Source organism: Culicoides brevitarsis, chromosome 1 (genome assembly GCF_036172545.1).
Source record: "Culicoides brevitarsis isolate CSIRO-B50_1 chromosome 1, AGI_CSIRO_Cbre_v1, whole genome shotgun sequence".
Taxonomy (NCBI): Eukaryota; Metazoa; Arthropoda; class Insecta; order Diptera; family Ceratopogonidae; genus Culicoides; species Culicoides brevitarsis.
The window spans coordinates 18,029,066-18,047,059 of NC_087085.1; the positions used below are offsets into that span (position 1 = coordinate 18,029,066).

At 25.9% G+C, this 17,994-nt stretch overlaps 1 protein-coding gene across 2 annotated transcripts in view; it reads left to right on the plus strand.

The window, feature by feature from the left end:
* Window positions 1-17,994, plus strand: part of LOC134838116 (protein folded gastrulation) — a 75,303-nt gene that overhangs the window by 50,933 nt on the left and 6,376 nt on the right. The window contains exon 1 of one of the 2 annotated variants that reach the window (XM_063853578.1): window positions 11,125-11,294. The exons of the other annotated variant lie outside the window; for it this stretch is intronic. The gene's annotated coding sequence lies outside the window, so the exon portion shown is untranslated. Of the gene's footprint in view, window positions 1-11,124; window positions 11,295-17,994 lie in introns of those variants that run through there. 2 annotated transcript variants of the gene reach the window in all.

Consider the following 17,994-nt stretch of genomic DNA (forward strand, 5'->3'; position numbering starts at 1 on the left):
TTTGTTAATTATTTTTATTTAATTTGCCAAAAAGACATTTTTATTTAGTACCTACTCAAATTGATTTTTTTATGCACAATTTATTTAAATTTTTAAAATATTTTAATTTTCTAAAATTTTAAATTTTTGTTCTGCAAAAAAAAATCGGAAAATTGCAAAAAAAGAAATTGATGGCAAAAAGTTGGTTTAAAAAAAAATATGTTTTTTTTTTTAGATTAACTGAATTTTTTTGGGATAATTTGTTAATATACTTAAATCTTTTGATTTTTAATTTTGAAAAAAAATCCAAAAGAATCAAAACATTTTTTATTTGGCTCTTAAGGTAAGCGGATTTTTCTAAGCGAAATATTAAAATGCAAAAATAAAATTTTAAATTTTTAAAATATTTTAATTTAAAAATCAATTTAAAATATTTTTAATTCTGTCCAATTTTAAATATAAAAAGTATTTTATTTTATTTTATAAAGCTTGTTTAAAAAAAATTCGGAAATTTGCAATAACAAATTTTTTTTAATTTCAAAGAGTTAAAAAAAAAAGATATTTTATTTAATTTTAAGAAATTTTTAAAAGTTTAATTTCTTTGAATTTAGAAACTGAAATTTGAATCATAAGTAAATAAAATTTAATTTTCATAAAAAAATAAATTTAAAGAAGCTTAGAGTTTTGAATAACGAAATATGCTCATTATCTCATTAAATTTTTTTTTTTGAGTCACGTGAACTCAAGATCACGTCATAACATCACAACGATTGCGAATTCACTTCAACAAAAAAAAAGATTGATTGATAAGTTCGTGAAAATTGTTTCAGGGCCAGTTATCGCAAAACGCGTCTCATAAATTTGTCGAATGAACGCCTTCCATTCTCAGAAATATCAAAAGGTTAATTGAATGCAACACTGTCTCAATTCTGACTTTTTCTCTCGTCGTCGTCTTGTGTGCCTGACATTTTAATAACGATGTTATATATTGCCTAATCAATTTCAATTGACTTTTGCATTGTCTGTGTGTGTGGTTTTTCATTGCAGCTAACAAACTGCATCTAAAACCGTAGCAAAGGCAACAATTACTTGCCACATACAAAGCAGCTCAAAATAATAATAGAGTATCAGTGTCATTGTTAGTTGTCGTGTAAATAAAGCCCAAATTTGATTGCATTCACTACGCTTGGCATGCAAAGTGCACGTAGATCGATCGAGAGGAATGTCAAGTAAATTAATGTATATCATTAATATAATTATGAATTGGCTCTTGTGTCACACTCTCATGTGAGATTTTACGATATATTACTCATAAATTGCATTATTGGTCACAAATAAACAGAAAAAACTGGAGCACTTGCGTCATGCTAAAAATTTGTTTATCAAAAATAAAATAAATAACTTATGCAATGCTCTTATTTGATTTTTCTGATCTATTGACCTGCAATGACGGCTGATTTTCCTCCATTTACTCGGACAAATCGTGTAACTTTTACTCTTGTTTGCGCGCAAAACGTGCATGCAACGAACTGAAAGTGAAATTTATTTAAATTCCGTTAACGAAGTTACTCCGTGTCATCCTTGACAAGTTAATTATTGGTGTTATTTAACATCTTTTTTTATGTAAACCTCCTTGTTTGCTTGCTTGCTTATATTTTGACTGTGCCAACGATGAAGTCACGCAAATGGCCCTTGATATTCTGTCTTGATGATGTTATAAATGACATATAAATTGGGTTCACTGAACGACTTTTTTTTCTTTTCATTTTTTCTCGATGGTCGGTCAGGTAAATACCCAAGAAATGATCATCAGCTCGTTATAGATGATGAGATGTTAAATGATTATTATTAAAAAAAAACGTTGAATATGATGAAAGGAACGTCAAAAGAGGAAGTGAGTCATTCAATACTTTAAGAAACATTCAAAATCGCTCATCTGGAAAGTTTTGAGAGAGAGTTGCCACAGAACCAGGCAGGTGTATGAGCGATAAAGCATACAAAAAATAATTTTTATCTTCCCTAAGCCAGTTGACGATGATGGCACAACCCGCATTTAACTAAATCCCTATTAGAGCCATGTTGTTGTTCCACTACTTAATGTAATTTGCAACCATAAATACTTGATAATGTTAATTTCATAACAAAAAGTGTCTGAAAATTACATCATGATGACACATAATTACGAATAAAATGACACTAAAGCTGTTGTACGGGCAAGTGAGAGCATAATGATGATAGAACATAATAATTAGTGTCTCATTTTTAATTAAAATGCATCATTTGTGTTTAAAACTATTATGTGCAAAATATATTTTCCGCAAACTTTGCACCTGAATTCAATATATTTTCTGCCGCACGACAACACTAATTAGGTTATAATAATGTCAATGTTGTGTTTCATGTAATTTTCAAAACGAACATTTTTAATACCAAGCTACTTTACAAGTAAATTGGGAAGCGATTCGACAACCAAATTGATTGCATCCAATAAAACTCTTGTAATTAAATTTTATTATGCGATGTAACGAAATTCAATTGACGTCACCTGAGCGCATTTTTTCATTAGCAAAAACATGACGATATTTATAAATTTTGGCAGGGCTGGAAAAACTTTTGAGTCAAAAGCAGGGTTTGTAAAACTATTTTAAATTTAATTTAACTTTATATAAAAAATAAATGTAAATCAAAATTGAGTCAACGTGCATGGACTAGAGAAATATCTCTAGATTCCGAGGACGAAAAGAGTTGTTTGGATCAATACTCGTCTCTCTAAACAACAGCGTAGTAAATTCAACAAAAAGAGTAAAATGCCTCGAAAGAACAGCGTCATAAATTTATTGAGAAGAGTAAAATGCCCCCGAAAAATAAGAAAGCATGGAGGTTGATGGTAAGTCACTCTCCGTGTATTTTTCGCATAAACATTATCGGACGCAAACGAGGATGCTATCCCTCACATAATCCAGTGAGACACAAAAAGCAAAAAAGGCAAAGATTTAAATCAATATCAAGAAAATCTTCGTGCACAAAAGTTTAATAAAGGTTTTTTGTGGATATGATCAAACGCAGGAACTCATCACAAGTCTCAAAGTGAAGGACATTCCACGGTAGTGTTCCAAGGTGAGCATTCCGTCGAAGAATTTAAATGTTTTTTGGTCGGTCAAAAAAGCTCAGTAATTTACTCTCGTCAACGAGAAAGCGGAGTACAAAGTGGAAATCGGATGCATACGAACAAATAAAACACATAATCATCGCATGAATTTCGAAGTCCAGCAAAGTATCGAGATATTTGGGCCAGAAAACAAGGAGGAACGAAAACAAGGTAACGCGTACAAAAAGTAAAAGGTATTGCATATCATGAAGCAATATCAAATATAGGGCCAAAAATCTCTTCCAATCTCTTCAAGTTATTCTACTATTGAATAATTTAAGTTAAAGCTACTATCGATATAACATAAGTCAAATTATATGACTAAATTCATAATATTTTTCAAATATTTTTTTAAAAATTAAATTTTTTCCTAAGCCCTTAATCAAAACTTAAGCTCAACTTAAGCTATTTTAGTGAAAACATTTTATTTAATTTTACTTTTAAGTTAAAGTTTAAGCCGTTTAAGTTTTTTAAAGTCTAACAGATTTTTTTAAATTTTACTTTCAAGTTAAAGATAAAAAGTCAAAGATTTTAAATCTTAAGCTTCAGTCTTATTATTTTTCTTAAATTTAACGTAAAAGTTTTTACAACCCTGCTTTTTAAGCATCTTCCGTGAGAAATGTAATTCACGTTTTTCAGCGAAAAATTTGCGAATTGCGGATACGGTTCACATGATGTGCATGTTACTCATTAGTGTGCAAATTATGAATGAAAATATCAAAATTAAATGTTTCCTGTTTTTAAATGTAAACATGTGCACTTCTCTAATTTTAAACCGCAGATCGGTGCATCGCCGCACACTTACACCTCTTTTCGCAGCATTTCGCATTTGATTGCGTTGGTGTTCTGTTGTTGACACAGTGTCAGTATTAATTTTCAATTATCAGTGCACTTACCACACGCAAGCCGGTTGTAGAGCATGGACGACGACGAACGTTACAGAGGTCATGGCACATCATCATGTCAATAATTATCACAAGCAGTAGACACATAATAGACAGATAACAAAAACAATTCCAAACAATGCCAGCCATTGAATATAATAGCATTATTTTACACATCCAGGAATATATTTGTGTTTATTATAGATGTGCAAACAATAAATATTTTGATAAGCATTTCGAATTTTAATTTTAATTAAAATAACTTTAACATGCTCTTTAATTATTCACTTGATATTATTATTATTATTGTTGTTGTTGTATTTTGAGTCATGTCAAGAGAAAAGAGAAAGAGTAGTGATGGCAGTTGCCAAGGGGTGTTTCAATCATGCTTGTCTAGTTTAAAAGCTTCAAAAAATATTCTACCGTTTTAAATTTAAAATATTTTTTGTTCAATATATTTTTTTAAAATTTAATTGAACATATATTTTGGAAAAAAAAACATTTAATATAAATTTTAATTAAGAGATCATATTTCTCTTTGGTGTTTAATTTACTGAAAATTGTTAATTAATTTTAGTATTCCGTTGATTTTTTATAAAATGAAAAATTGTCTAAAAATAGAAAAATATGCACAAATATTGATTTTTTATGTATTTAAATTGAAAAAATAATTTTTGCTAATTTATTGAACCGTTTTAATTGATAAATTTTAAATTGTTGAATGATTTACAAAATTAAAGATTTTTATTTATATTTTTTTATTATTTAATCATTTTTCAGTAAAGATAAATTAATTATTCTAATTTTCAAAATAAAGATAAGAATTTAAACAAAAATTAAACAAATTTTTTAAATTTATTTTTTTTTTAGCTGTGTTGCTAGAAAAAATCTCTTTTTATTTAAAATATTTTTTTCCTGATTTTTTTTCGATATTAAGATTCATTGAGAACTTTTATTGCAAATTATTACATATTAAATAAATTAAATAATTTTAATTGATTAAATTTAATTAAATTCAATAAATCCAAAATTCTTAACTTGTCGAAAAAAATATTGAGAAATTAATTTGATTTAAATTTTTATTTTTTTTAATTTAATTAATTTATTTTAGTTAATTTATTATTTTTATTATTTTAAAATATCTTAAAATTATTTATTATTATACTTTTTACAAGAAAACTTATATCCATAAAATTTAAAAGTTAAAGCGAACCTGTAAAAAACTATTTTTTAATAGCTTCATACAAAAAAAAACGTCTCAACCGTCCCTTGGCATGATCCATGTTTTCTTATATCATTAACAAGAAGAAATGTTTATAAATTGAGTGATAGAAGTGCTTTTAATGTATATTTATATCATCATTTCCATAATCCTTTACTTCAGTAATTATGCATGACTAGTTTTGTATGACAAACTGAAGGATTTGTTCATCGTACAAAACTATCATCTTGTTGACTTTGTACTTGAGCGAACGACAGAGCTCCGTTAATACTTGAAAAGATGGCTTATAAACGATTTTTAACAACGCACAGAAAATAAAGGAGGAAAACTGAAATTTAATAACTTGCTCACAGATGATATTTTATGTAAATATACGTGATAATTGTTGTTTCATGGTGATTTACGTCGCACTGTCATTCATTACATTTCAGAACAAAACCCACAAAAAAATGCAATTTGTGGTTTTTCCGGATAATTCGTTCAATTTAATTTTTATCACTGTAAAAAAAAGTAGATCGTTTCAATTATTTTAATTATCATAAATAAAAAAAAAAATTCTGTACAATTTTTCCCATAATGCCAGGCAATATGGAACACAATGGATTGTATTTATTTTGTTGTTGTGGCTTTGAGCGATGAAGTGAACGTGCATTCAAAATCAATTAAGTGAAAAATGTTTGATGTCATGGTGAAATTTTCATGCAACTATGTACAACAAAGTTGCTTTCATTCATGCAGGAATGCCCGAAAATATTTACTTTGTAGCAAATTTCGTCGACGATGCCAGGATAAAATGAGTGGAGAAACGAAAGAAACAATTTTCACACAATTTTGCCTTCTAATGAACTCTTGTGTGTCGGCGGAAAATATTTTTCGAATGTTTTGGAAATAATTTGAAGCATATTTCAAAGAAAATTATGGAAAGGCACGTTTTTTAAGGAAATTATTCAACGAGTGAGGTCGTTCTAAAATATTATTATTGTTTTATTTTTCGGATAAATGGGACTTTTTCTGAGTTTAGGTAATTTTTTGTCCGTTTTTCCCACAGGCAAAAATAAAATTGTAGCGCAAGAAGCCTGTCAAAGTAATAAACACATTTATCATAATCTCGTGTTTATAGCGGAGCACCTCTTTCAAATCCTTTTTTGTGATTCGAAACACGCCTGCAAATAGGAATCAGAACAAATGCTCGTAATTTACTCTTGTGAAGCCAATAAAATGTTTATTTTTGCCGTAATCAAATATGTATCAGACAAAAAAACAAACAACAATATTTTGAAAGAATAAATTTTGTGAAAATTTTTGATATCTAGCTGGGATGATGAACAATACGACACGTATTTGGTATGAGGAGATGTGAATTATTTGGCATTATTACCGAGAATTTATAAATTATTCGATACAAAATTGGGCCCAGTGGGATAATTTGGTCGTTTTTAAGGCCATTAAAATTTTTATATGTCATTTTTTTCTTTTTTATTTTATTTATTTACTTATTTTTAGTTTCTCAAAAGAAATTTTTCCTAAATTATTATTTTATTTAATTTTTAATTTTTTTGTATTTTTATTTATTTATTTTTTTTTTTTTTTTTTTGAGAAAAATAATTCAAAAAATATCTATTTAATTTTCAAATAGGAATTTTTTTAATTTTTTTTTATATTTTTTTTAAGAAAATTAAAAAATATTTTTTAACAAATTTTAATTTTTTTATTAAAAAAAATCATAAAGTATTTTTTAAGAAAATTAAAAGAAAAAAAAAATTTTTTTTTTCAATTTTTAAATATTTTAATGAAAACTTATTTATTTATTTTTTGTTAAAAAAATGAATTATTTTTTCAAATATTAATTTTTTTGAGAAAATTTTTAAAAAATATTTTTTTTAAATAAAAAATTAAAAAATAATTCCTATAAAAATCAAATGGCCTTAAAAAATCATTTCCTTCCCACTGGGAGGTACATTCCATTATTCAACTCCGGTGCACAAGCAAACACACTGAAACTCAATCAAAACCGCACCGAAATTCTGTCCAATTTATTATTTAACGTTACCGAGAATGCCTAAAATATTCATAAAACCAATCTCGAACAATGTGAACACTTTTAGCACAAAATATTTGTAACGGACCAAATTTCTCCCGAAAATTTTTGCAGCACGAAAAAAGGATCAACGAGCAAGAAAAATGAGGAATGAGGAGAGCGAGACGAACATTTGGCAAGCGGCAAATTCATTACACGCGCTGTTAACTAACTTCAACAGTCATTGATTAGATCAAGCAGGATTTGATTAATAATGACTGCCTGCGAAACGGCAAATGAAAAAATAACAAAAAATTTTACGTCAGCTTCAATTTACACTCGAAAATCTTGTTTTTCTTTCGATAAATGCACACAAAAGTGCTTAATTCTTCCATCTGTCGACTTGACTGTCGTTCGTAGATAACTCGACTAATGATTTGTTTGATGCTTGTTATTCTGCGGATGGCTGACTGACAGTCTACTGTTTTTTTTTTCTTCTCATTTTAATTATTTTTTTTTTTTCATTTTTTTGAGTAAACACACACACTTCTGGCAGCACTTTATTTACAAAAATAAACTGAAAACTGTCATGTTGTTAAAGAGTTTGTTCATTCATCTCGTGTCTCTCGTCAACTGACGCAAATCTCAATAATACTTTTTGCTATAAACACTTTATGATATAACAATCATAATAACAATAAACAACTTTGACTTTGTGAATTTAATATTTTTCCGTCTATTTTTGTGGCAAACTTTGTATTTTTTTCTATTTTTTTTTGCACAGATGTGCGAACGGAACTCGTAATTACCGCTGCTGCCAAACGAACGTGTGCAATGTAAATAAAATGTAAGAAAGTGTGAAGGAAATATTCATTCATAAAATTTTGGATTTTGTCCGCATGTCGCGCGAGCTGAACTGTGGGAATGAAACACTTGAGTGGAAAATTTTAATAAAAAGAACCGATTTTTTAAATGTTTTTTTTATTTAATATAAATTTTTGGTTTAAAAAAAAAACTTTTAAAAAAAAAATAAATTTTCGATAATTTTTTCGAAAAATTTGATTTTATAAAAAAATTTTAACTTCGAAAAATTTTAATTTCGAAAAAATTTCAATTTTCGAATAATTTCAACTTCGAATAATTTCAATTTCGAAAAAACTTCATTTTCCAAAAATTTCAATTTCGAAAAAAAAATTCATTTTCAAAAAATTTCAATTTTCGAATAATTTTAATTTCGAAAAAATTTCAATTTTCGATTAATTTCAATTTCGATACAAATTTCATTTTCGAAAAATTTCAATTTTCGAATAATTAAAATTTCTGAAAAAAATTATTTCGAATAAAAAAAATACTTTTAATAAAAATTATTGGGATAAGAAATTTGAAATTAATTTAGAGCAGATTTTATAATTTTTATTTTAATTAAAAAATGAATTTAAAAATTGAAAAACCTGAAAATTAAAAAACTTTTCAATATAAAAGTTCCCCATGGTCCTGCATTGAAGAACCCAAAAAAATGATTCATCTGCTGAAAAACAGGAAACACCATGTTGTCTAACTCAGAACACACGCACGCACACACAAAATGTGATTTTGGCAGCGATTTGCCTCTTTTTGATTATTTGCCTGCTGCCGTAATTTTGTGCCAAATATTATGTAAAATTTGATGATTGAAAAGTAAATAGACCGAGTTACGACCATAAATTTCACATATACTCATAATGTTCGGGTCTAGCCTTGGGTTTTTAGCTCATAAACGAATTCGCGCGCGCAGAAATGCGTGCTTTCGAGTGAGAAACAAATATTATTTCTAAAAATCTTCTTTCATCTAATTTTTTATTTTATTTTATTTTTTGGGTTTTGAATGATGTTTACGATGCTCACGTTGCTGACTCATGCCTTGCGTACCGCATCTCGGGAAAATACGCTCTTTTGTTTTTGTTTGTGTTTCAAATTAGTTTGACTTCGCGTCATCTCGGCAGCAACCGTCGACGCGTAATGCAAACACAACGACGAAAAACGTATTTTTTTTTGCCACCACCTGTGAGGTACCTGCGAGCGTGCGACCAGTTTTCTGTAATAAAATAATGAATTGGCAAGAAGTTTTCTTCTTCTATTATTTTTTTTTTTTTGTGAATAAGTGATGACACTTTTGTAGTTAGACGACAATCACAACAAAAACACCACACACTCGTGCAGGGAAAAGCGCGCGGGACTTGTTCATGATTCAAGGGTACTTGTTGTTGTTTTGTCTCTTTTTCGGTACATGTAGGCAAGTGCGGTGGTGGATTTGTGTGAATGGCGAGTGTTTCTGAACGGGAAAATTGTCTCACATATGTGGGTTTGATTTTATGTTTAGTCTGGTTGTGACAGTGATGCGGTAAAGTGGTCAGATAAGAGTAACAGAAGAGATTTTTTTGTGTTTGTGAAAAAAGGGAAATTTTGAATTTTAATTGGAGATTAAAAATGTAAGTTATGAATTCTGTAAAATAGAAAAAAAAATATTTTTTTTTATATTATTTTCTTAAATTTTGTGGTAAAAAAATGAATTTTAGATCATAAATTTTAAATTAAATATCAATAATTTTTATTTTAATTTTAATTAAAGTTAATTAATTAATTTATTAATAAAACGATTTTTCTTTTTTAGTAAAAAAGAGATGAGTAAAATTATTTAAATTAATTATAAATTATTATTTACATAATTTTTATTTAATTTAATTATTTAAATAATAATTAATTGCTTAATAATTAAATTCAATAACAATTAAATTAATATCAAATCAACAAAAAAAATTAATAATTTTAAATTAATTTATTAAATTCATTAAAACAATTAAAATTAATAAAATAATTAATTTAAATAATTTAATTCATTAAAATTATATTAAATAAAATCAAAAATTTAAAATTAATTTAATTAAAAAATTAATTAATTTAAATTTAATTTATGGTTAAAAACTACTTTAAAAATATTTTTTCGAACAAATGTTCGATAATAAATTTTTAAATATATCGAGAATTTAGAATTTTAATAAATTTAAAAAAAATTATTGGACTCTAAAAGATTTAATTTACCCTAAAAAGCTAAAAACTGGATAAAAAAAAGTCATTATTTGTCAAAAAAAATCAAATAATGCTCAGCAACTTTACTAATTAGGCACCTTTTTGGTAAAATTCTGCCCACATGATTGATCCACTCTCTCCCCCAGCGTACAAAATTAAATTTTAAGCTAAATTAAAAATCCTTCAAGCCCATTCAAAGCCAATGTGACGCACGATCAAAACACCATTTAACAACTTTTCCGAGTAATTAATCAAAACGTCTGTCACTCTATATTTTATATCCATTACCACCTGTGACAAATTCCATTGTGTGGTCCATTGTTCGTTTTTCCCGGTTCAAAAATGTCCATTGACACAAAATAAAAAAAAAAGAAGAAAGAAAAAATCCTCTCATAACAAATACATCATGCTCCTCCGAAAGTAATCAATTACCAATACTACCGAACAATGGTCCAGTTATTATTATGTACTTCAGTAAATAAATCACAAACCAACACGACACACACGAAAAAATATGACAGAAACAGACTGGAGAGAAAGAACGAGAGAGAAAGAGCGACTACACGTGACAATTGTTGCAGTTCTTCTTACAAGGGACAGATTTTTTTTTCTACCTGCCTGCCTACCTCAATTGTCCTTTGTTTATGTCAGTATGGGTGTTTTTGTGTGTCTGTGTATGGAGGAGACACAAACACCTACAAAACGGTTATTAATACAGACACTAATTCATTTCTGGTCTCTTCCTCTCGTGTGTGTTCAGTAACACTTTAGCTGTCAATCAGAAACAATCTAGAAAATGTGTGTTTTGTTATAATTTATTTAATTTGTTAGTGTTTATTTGTTCGAATTTTAATCATAATTAAAGAAAAAAAAATAATTTTCGCTAAAAATAATTACTTACGAAAATTCGAGTGTTTTTTGTGTTCCAAAAAAAAATTACGGAAAATTCCCACCGGCATCGAGATCACAGGAAAAAAGGTAATAACATCCCGCAAATAATTATTTATTATTTTTATTACATCACCGAACAAACAAGTGTGGGCATGAAAAAAAATAATAATTTGCATTCGGATGCCTCATTAAATTACAATTCTCTCGTTTTTTCTCATCGATTCCGTTTACAAATGCAAGTTTAATCAAATAGAAAACAGAAATCGTAACCACTGATCGAATCATCATCAATCATAATATTTATTACTATTCTCATGCTCGTTTCTCGTGCAGTGCGAGTTTGTCAACGAGACTGACCGGAACGAACAAAAATATTTTCAACGTGATAAGAGAGATAGACCGACTCTAGCAATAAATTTATTGTTTTTTTTTTTGTTTATTTCTCGTTCTCTAACGATGATCTGTGATTAATTGCCGCTCATTGGCCTTTTTGGCTGACTGATGTGAAAATAATGGCACTCACTTCTGGATGTGGGCAGATTAAGCTAACTTGCGACCTTCGTGATAATTGCGTGAATCTCGTTTATTTTGCTTATCAAAGCAAAAAAGAGAAAAACAAACGCGTTAAAAGTCAAGATGAAAAAAAAAGTCGAATAACTTCACGCAAAGAATGTTCAAATACAAATTTAACAGCAATGCCGAACGTGATTTTTTGCGTAAATCAATCGATTGAACGATTAATACGAGAAATTGTTTGTGTTTTCGTTCTTTCACATGATTGATTTCTTTTTGCGGTAGGAACGTTCAAAAGAAGCGTTTTATTGCCTGTGTTACTAAATAAATAAATGCGACTTCCATTTTGGAGGTAATTGGTTGACAAAATGCATGGAAGAAATTTGAATACAATGGAAGTTTACAAGTTGACAACAATGTATTTTTTTTTTGTTCGACAGAGATCGGCAGGTTAATGTCTTTATTAATCGCAACGTGATGTATTTCACTTCTGGAATTTTTTTCATTGATATCAGGTTGAAAAATTAATTATTGACAAATATTTTTTTTTAATTAATTTTTTTTATAATAATTTTAATGGAATTTTTTTAATATTTGAGTTAAAAATAAAATTATTTTTTTTTTAATTTATTATTTTTAATTTATTTTTATTATTTTTTTAATTTTTTCACTAAAAAAAATAATTAAAATTAATTTTCAATTTAAATTAAAATTTGTTTTACAATTTTTTTAATTAACAATTTTGTAAATTTTTAATTAAAAAATAATTTTTGGAAATTAAATAAATTTTGCATAGATTCACAAAAAAACGAAAAAAAAATTTTATTTAATATTTTTATTTTATTTATTTTCTTGTTTAATTTATATTTTTGTGAATTTGTTGAAAAAAAAATTTTAGAAATTAAATTATTTTTATTTTTTTTTTTAATTAAATATCTATTTTTTTCAAATTTTTAATTTTTAATGAATTTTTTTTTTCTGAATTTTACTTAAATTAATTTTTCTGATTTTTTTAAGAAATTGTAATTCAATAAAAAAATTTCATGTACCTAATTATAAATTAAATTTCATTTATAAATTTTTTTCAAATTTTATTTATAACCTTTACTGGAAATTTTCTCTCTTCGTTGAAAAATTCATTACAAACTAAAATTAATTTAATTACAATCAGCTCCAATTACCACTTGAGCATTAAATTAATTTCTTCCATTGTCATACGATACCAAAGCTAAGAAATTGTTATCGCATGCTCTAATAATAGACTTACATTTTTATGTGGGATTTTTACTTTTTTTTTCGTCCAAAAAAACATTTTCGGTGAAACTTCATCACAATAATAGTCATCTCTCAATTTCGTTTCAATCTACCAAAAAAATAAAAAAAAAATGTATAAAACAACTTCATTAGAGGCTTAGAAACTTGCTGCGTCATGACAACATCATCGCCAGTGAGCGATAGACAGATAAATAGATTTTTTTATGTGTGTATGAAAAATGCAGCATCATGAATTTTTCTTTCTTTTCGTTGTTGTTTAAACAAAACAATCAATCGGACTCTTCGGCGAAGCACTCTGACATGCGACGACGACGACGATGACGGACGATTGAAGCCTTTTGTTCCACGGGTGTTTGTGATGATTTGTGAGGAATTTATCATTATCATAAATATGGGCATAAAGTGCTGCTGCTGGTGATGCTGTGCCATTGTATTGTAATAAAATATGAAAAATTGTTATTTTTTTACATTTTTATTTGTTCGAGATGAGCTGTTTGACAAGCGAGAGAAAAAGAGACAGAGTTCAAGGTCGAATATTGTATATTTTTACTATCTCCTCCTGGTGTGTCGTAAAATAATAGTTGTGATGAAGCGTGACACATGTGTAGAAAATCAATTGAATTGTTTATTTATACGACTATTTTTATGTCTTGTTACAAAATTAGTTTGTCGTAAAAATGTTTGTGTGTAAAGTTTTTTTTTTTTCTCTTCGATTTTACGACTTTTTTAACTGTGATTTTATTTTAATAGATAATAATAATAACTTTTATTGTTGTAATTCCCCTGTCGGAGATGATGCTTCTGTGTGTTTCTCGTAGTTTTGCTGGAAACTTAAGAAGTTGACGTAAAATGATATTAAATAAATATAAAATCAACTAATTTTATGTAAAAAAAGAAAAAAAAAAAAATATTTAAAAATAAAAAATTTCCAAAATAACTTTTTTTAAAAATAACGGAAGTTATGAAAACCCCGTTTTGAGCTTGTTTTCCCATTTCTCGGAAAATTTATATTTAATTGAAAATTTTTTATTCTGTTTTTTTCTTCAATAAGCTCAATATATTCCATTTAAAATATTTTAAAATCACAAAGATTTAAAAATATTTTAAATTTAAAAATAATATAAGATTAAAAAATTATTTTGAAAATTTTAATTTTTAAAAAGTACTACGTTTATTTAAATTTTTTAAATAAATTTATTTTTTAATAAAAAATTTTAAAATTTTTTTTAATATTTGAGTTAAAAATAAAATTATTTTTTTTAATTTATTATTTTAATTTATTATTTACTATTTTTTTTTAATTTTTCACTAAAAAAATAATTAAAATTAATTTTTAATTTTAATTAAAATTTGTTTTACAATTTTTTCAATTAAAATTTTTGAAAATTTTTAATTAAAAAATAATCTTTGGAAATTAAATAAATTTTGCATTAGATTCAAATATTTTCTTGTTTAATTTATATTTTTGTGAATTTGTTGAAAAAAAAAATTTTAGAAATTTTAGAAAATTATTTTTATTTTTTTTTTTAACTAAAATTATTTTTCTAAAAATTAATTTTTAATGAAAAAATTTTACTTAAATTAATTTTTCTGATTTTTTTAAGAAATTGTAATTCAATAAAAAAATTTCATGTACCTAATTATAAATTAAATTTCATTTATAAATTTTTTAGCAATTATTTGCTTTTTCAAGTATTTTAACCTTTACTGGAAATTTTTTCTTCGTTGAAAAATTCATTACAAACTAAAATTAATTTAATTACAATCAGCTCCAATTACCACTTGAGCATTAAATTAATTTCTTTCATTGTCATACGATACCAAAGCTAAGAAATTGTTATCGCATGCTCTAATAATAGACTTACATTTTTATGTGGGATTTTTACTTTTTTTTCGTTCAAAAAACATTTTTCGGTGAAACTTCATCACAATAATAGTCATCTCACAATTTCGTTTCAATCTACCAAAAAAATTTTAAAAAAAATGTATAAAGCAACTTCATTAGAGGCTTAGAAACTTGCTGCGTCATGACAACATCATCGCCAGTGAGCGATAGACAGATAAATAGATTTTTTTATGTGTATGAAAAATGCAGCATCATGAATTTTTCTTTCTTTTCGTTGTTGTTTAAACAAAACAATCAATCGGACTCTTCGGCGAAGCACTCTGACATGCGACGACGACGACGATGACGGACGATTGAAGCCTTTTGTTCCACGGGTGTTTGTGATGATTTGTGAGGAATTTATCATTATCATAAATATGGGCATAAAGTGCTGCTGCTGGTGATGCTGTGCCATTGTATTGTAATAAAATATGAAAAATTGTTATTTTTTTTACATTTTTATTTGTTCGAGATGAGCTGTTTGACAAGCGAGAGAAAAAGAGACAGAGTTCAAGGTCGAATATTGTATATTTTTACTATCTCCTCCTGGTGTGTCGTAAAATAATAGTTGTGATGAAGCGTGACACATGTGTAGAAAATCAATTGAATTGTTTATTTATACGACTATTTTTATGTCTTGTTACAAAATTAGTTTGTCGTAAAAATGTTTGTGTGTAAAGTTTTTTTTTTCTCTTCGATTTTACGACTTTTTTAACTGTGATTTTATTTTAATAGATAATAATAATAACTTTTATTGTTGTAATTCCCCTGTCGGAGATGATGCTTCTGTGTGTTTCTCGTAGTTTTGCTGGAAACTTAAGAAGTTGACGTAAAATGATATTAAATAAATATAAAATTTACTAATTTTATGTAAAAAAAATAAATATAAAAATAAACGGAAAAAATATTTAAAAATAAAGGATTTAAAAATATTTTAAATTCTAAAAAAATGAAAGATTAAAAACTTATTTTTCAATTTTTATTTAATTTGATTTTTTATTACTAATTTTAATTTTTTATTCGTTTATTTATTTTTTTTTCAATTTATATTTATTTAAAAAAAAATAAAAGTTTAGAAAATACCTTAAGGCTTAAGCACCTAATTAAATTAAATTTTTAATTATTTAATTTAAAAATACATAAAAGATTTTAAAAAAAATTTTTTTTTTTAAATAATTTTTATTTATTTTTTTTTTAATAAAATATAAAATTTTTTAATTCATCTTAAATTAAATTAAATTTTTATTTTTAAATAATTTCTATATTTTTATTTAAAAATCAAAAATTTATAAAAATAAAATTATTACCACTTTAATTTATTTATTTATTTGTTTTATTTTTTTATTTAATTTTAATTTATTTTCTTTTAACTTCTCATAAAATTTTATTCTCATAGCAATATCTCTTTAATTTAATTTATTTTTTTTTTAAACAAATGAAATTCTTCAAAATCGAGCAAATCTCATCACTTTTCAATATTATATTCATTATTTTGATTGACAATCAACAACTTATCTTCTGAGACAATTGAATTGAAAAAAAAAATACATAATCGATCCACTAGATCTGTCTATTTATCTCACACTCTCGAAATAATTTTTTATCTTATAAAATGACGCATCTACCACACCTGTCTAGTGCTACGTCTGACAAAGAGGCGTCAATGTGTTGTCGTTGCCTCTCGTCTCTTTCTTCAAGTATTTTACACTTTCAATTTCAATCAGAAGGATTTCCTTTTTCATACATGCAAATAATAACGTGTGTAATAAAACGTTCGTGTTTACCCATAAACGTCGTTGCCAATTGTTTTGAACTAGCAATTTATAACAATTTTATAACAACGACATCGTCGACGACGACAATAACAACATAATAATAATAATAATATAACTTTAGTTAAGGCATCACCATTGACAACCCGAACGACATAATGAAGATATTGAATTACTTTACAAAAGGTACGCACACGGAGACATGTGTACATTGCAATAAACAACCACATACTCTCTTTCTCTCTCTCTCTATGGGTAATAAAATTGGCAAACAAGGTGTTAAGTGCATTCAAGTGTCTTTAGATTTAATTAATGTACTTTGTCGGGATACAATTACTTTTAGATTACAATGCCACACTCATTCTCAGGTTTTTTCCTTTTTGTGTGTTCGATACAGGTGGCACGAGAAAAATAATAGACTATTGTTGCAACAACATGTCTTAGTGAGATGTTTCGGTGAAAAAGAAATAAAATGGACCGACAACTTTCTAGGAAGATCGGAAATGAGGTGGTCTCAATTTTTTTCTAATAATAAAAAAATACGGAGAAAAGTTCAATGAACATCCTCTGAATTTCTTTTCTTCCTGTTAAGTCAACAAAAAAATAATTTTATTTATTTTTAATTTATTTTTATTTTTTTTTTATTTTCTAAGCTTTGAACATCGAAACAAATCGAAATTTTCATTTTATATTAATATTCTTTAATTTTAGACAAATTGGTTTTTTTAAAAAGAAAATTTGAAAATATATTCATTAAATTTAAGTAAATTAAATAATTTTTTTTTATTTAAATAAAAAAAATTAATTTATTTTCAAAAAATAATAAATAATTAAAGAAAAATAATTTAATTTTTTAATTAAATTAATTAAAGAAAAAATTCTTATGAAAATTTTGAAGGCTTTATTTTAAACCGACGCACAATTTATTTTTTTATTGAAAATTTAAATATTTTTGAAGATCAATTTTACTGATTTGACCATTTTTAATTAAAAAAAATGAAAAAAGTAAAAAAAAAAAACAAATTTATATAAAAAAAATTAAATAAAATAAAAATTTATTAATAAAATTAAATTAAAAATATTCAAAAAATTTTACAAAATTTTTTAAATTTTTTTGTGATATTAAAAATTCTTCCTGAGAACGCATAGAAAATTAGAAAAAAAATTATTTTCCTATTTTTTAATTTTTTTTAAATAAAATAAGAAAAAATTTCTCACAACAAGCGAAATAAATGTTTAAAAATTCTGGCGCCACAAAATGAAACATCGCCTACCCAACGGCAACATAAATTAATTATTCGTTTAAAATGTTGTCAATATTAATATTAGTAGCAGGGCAGCC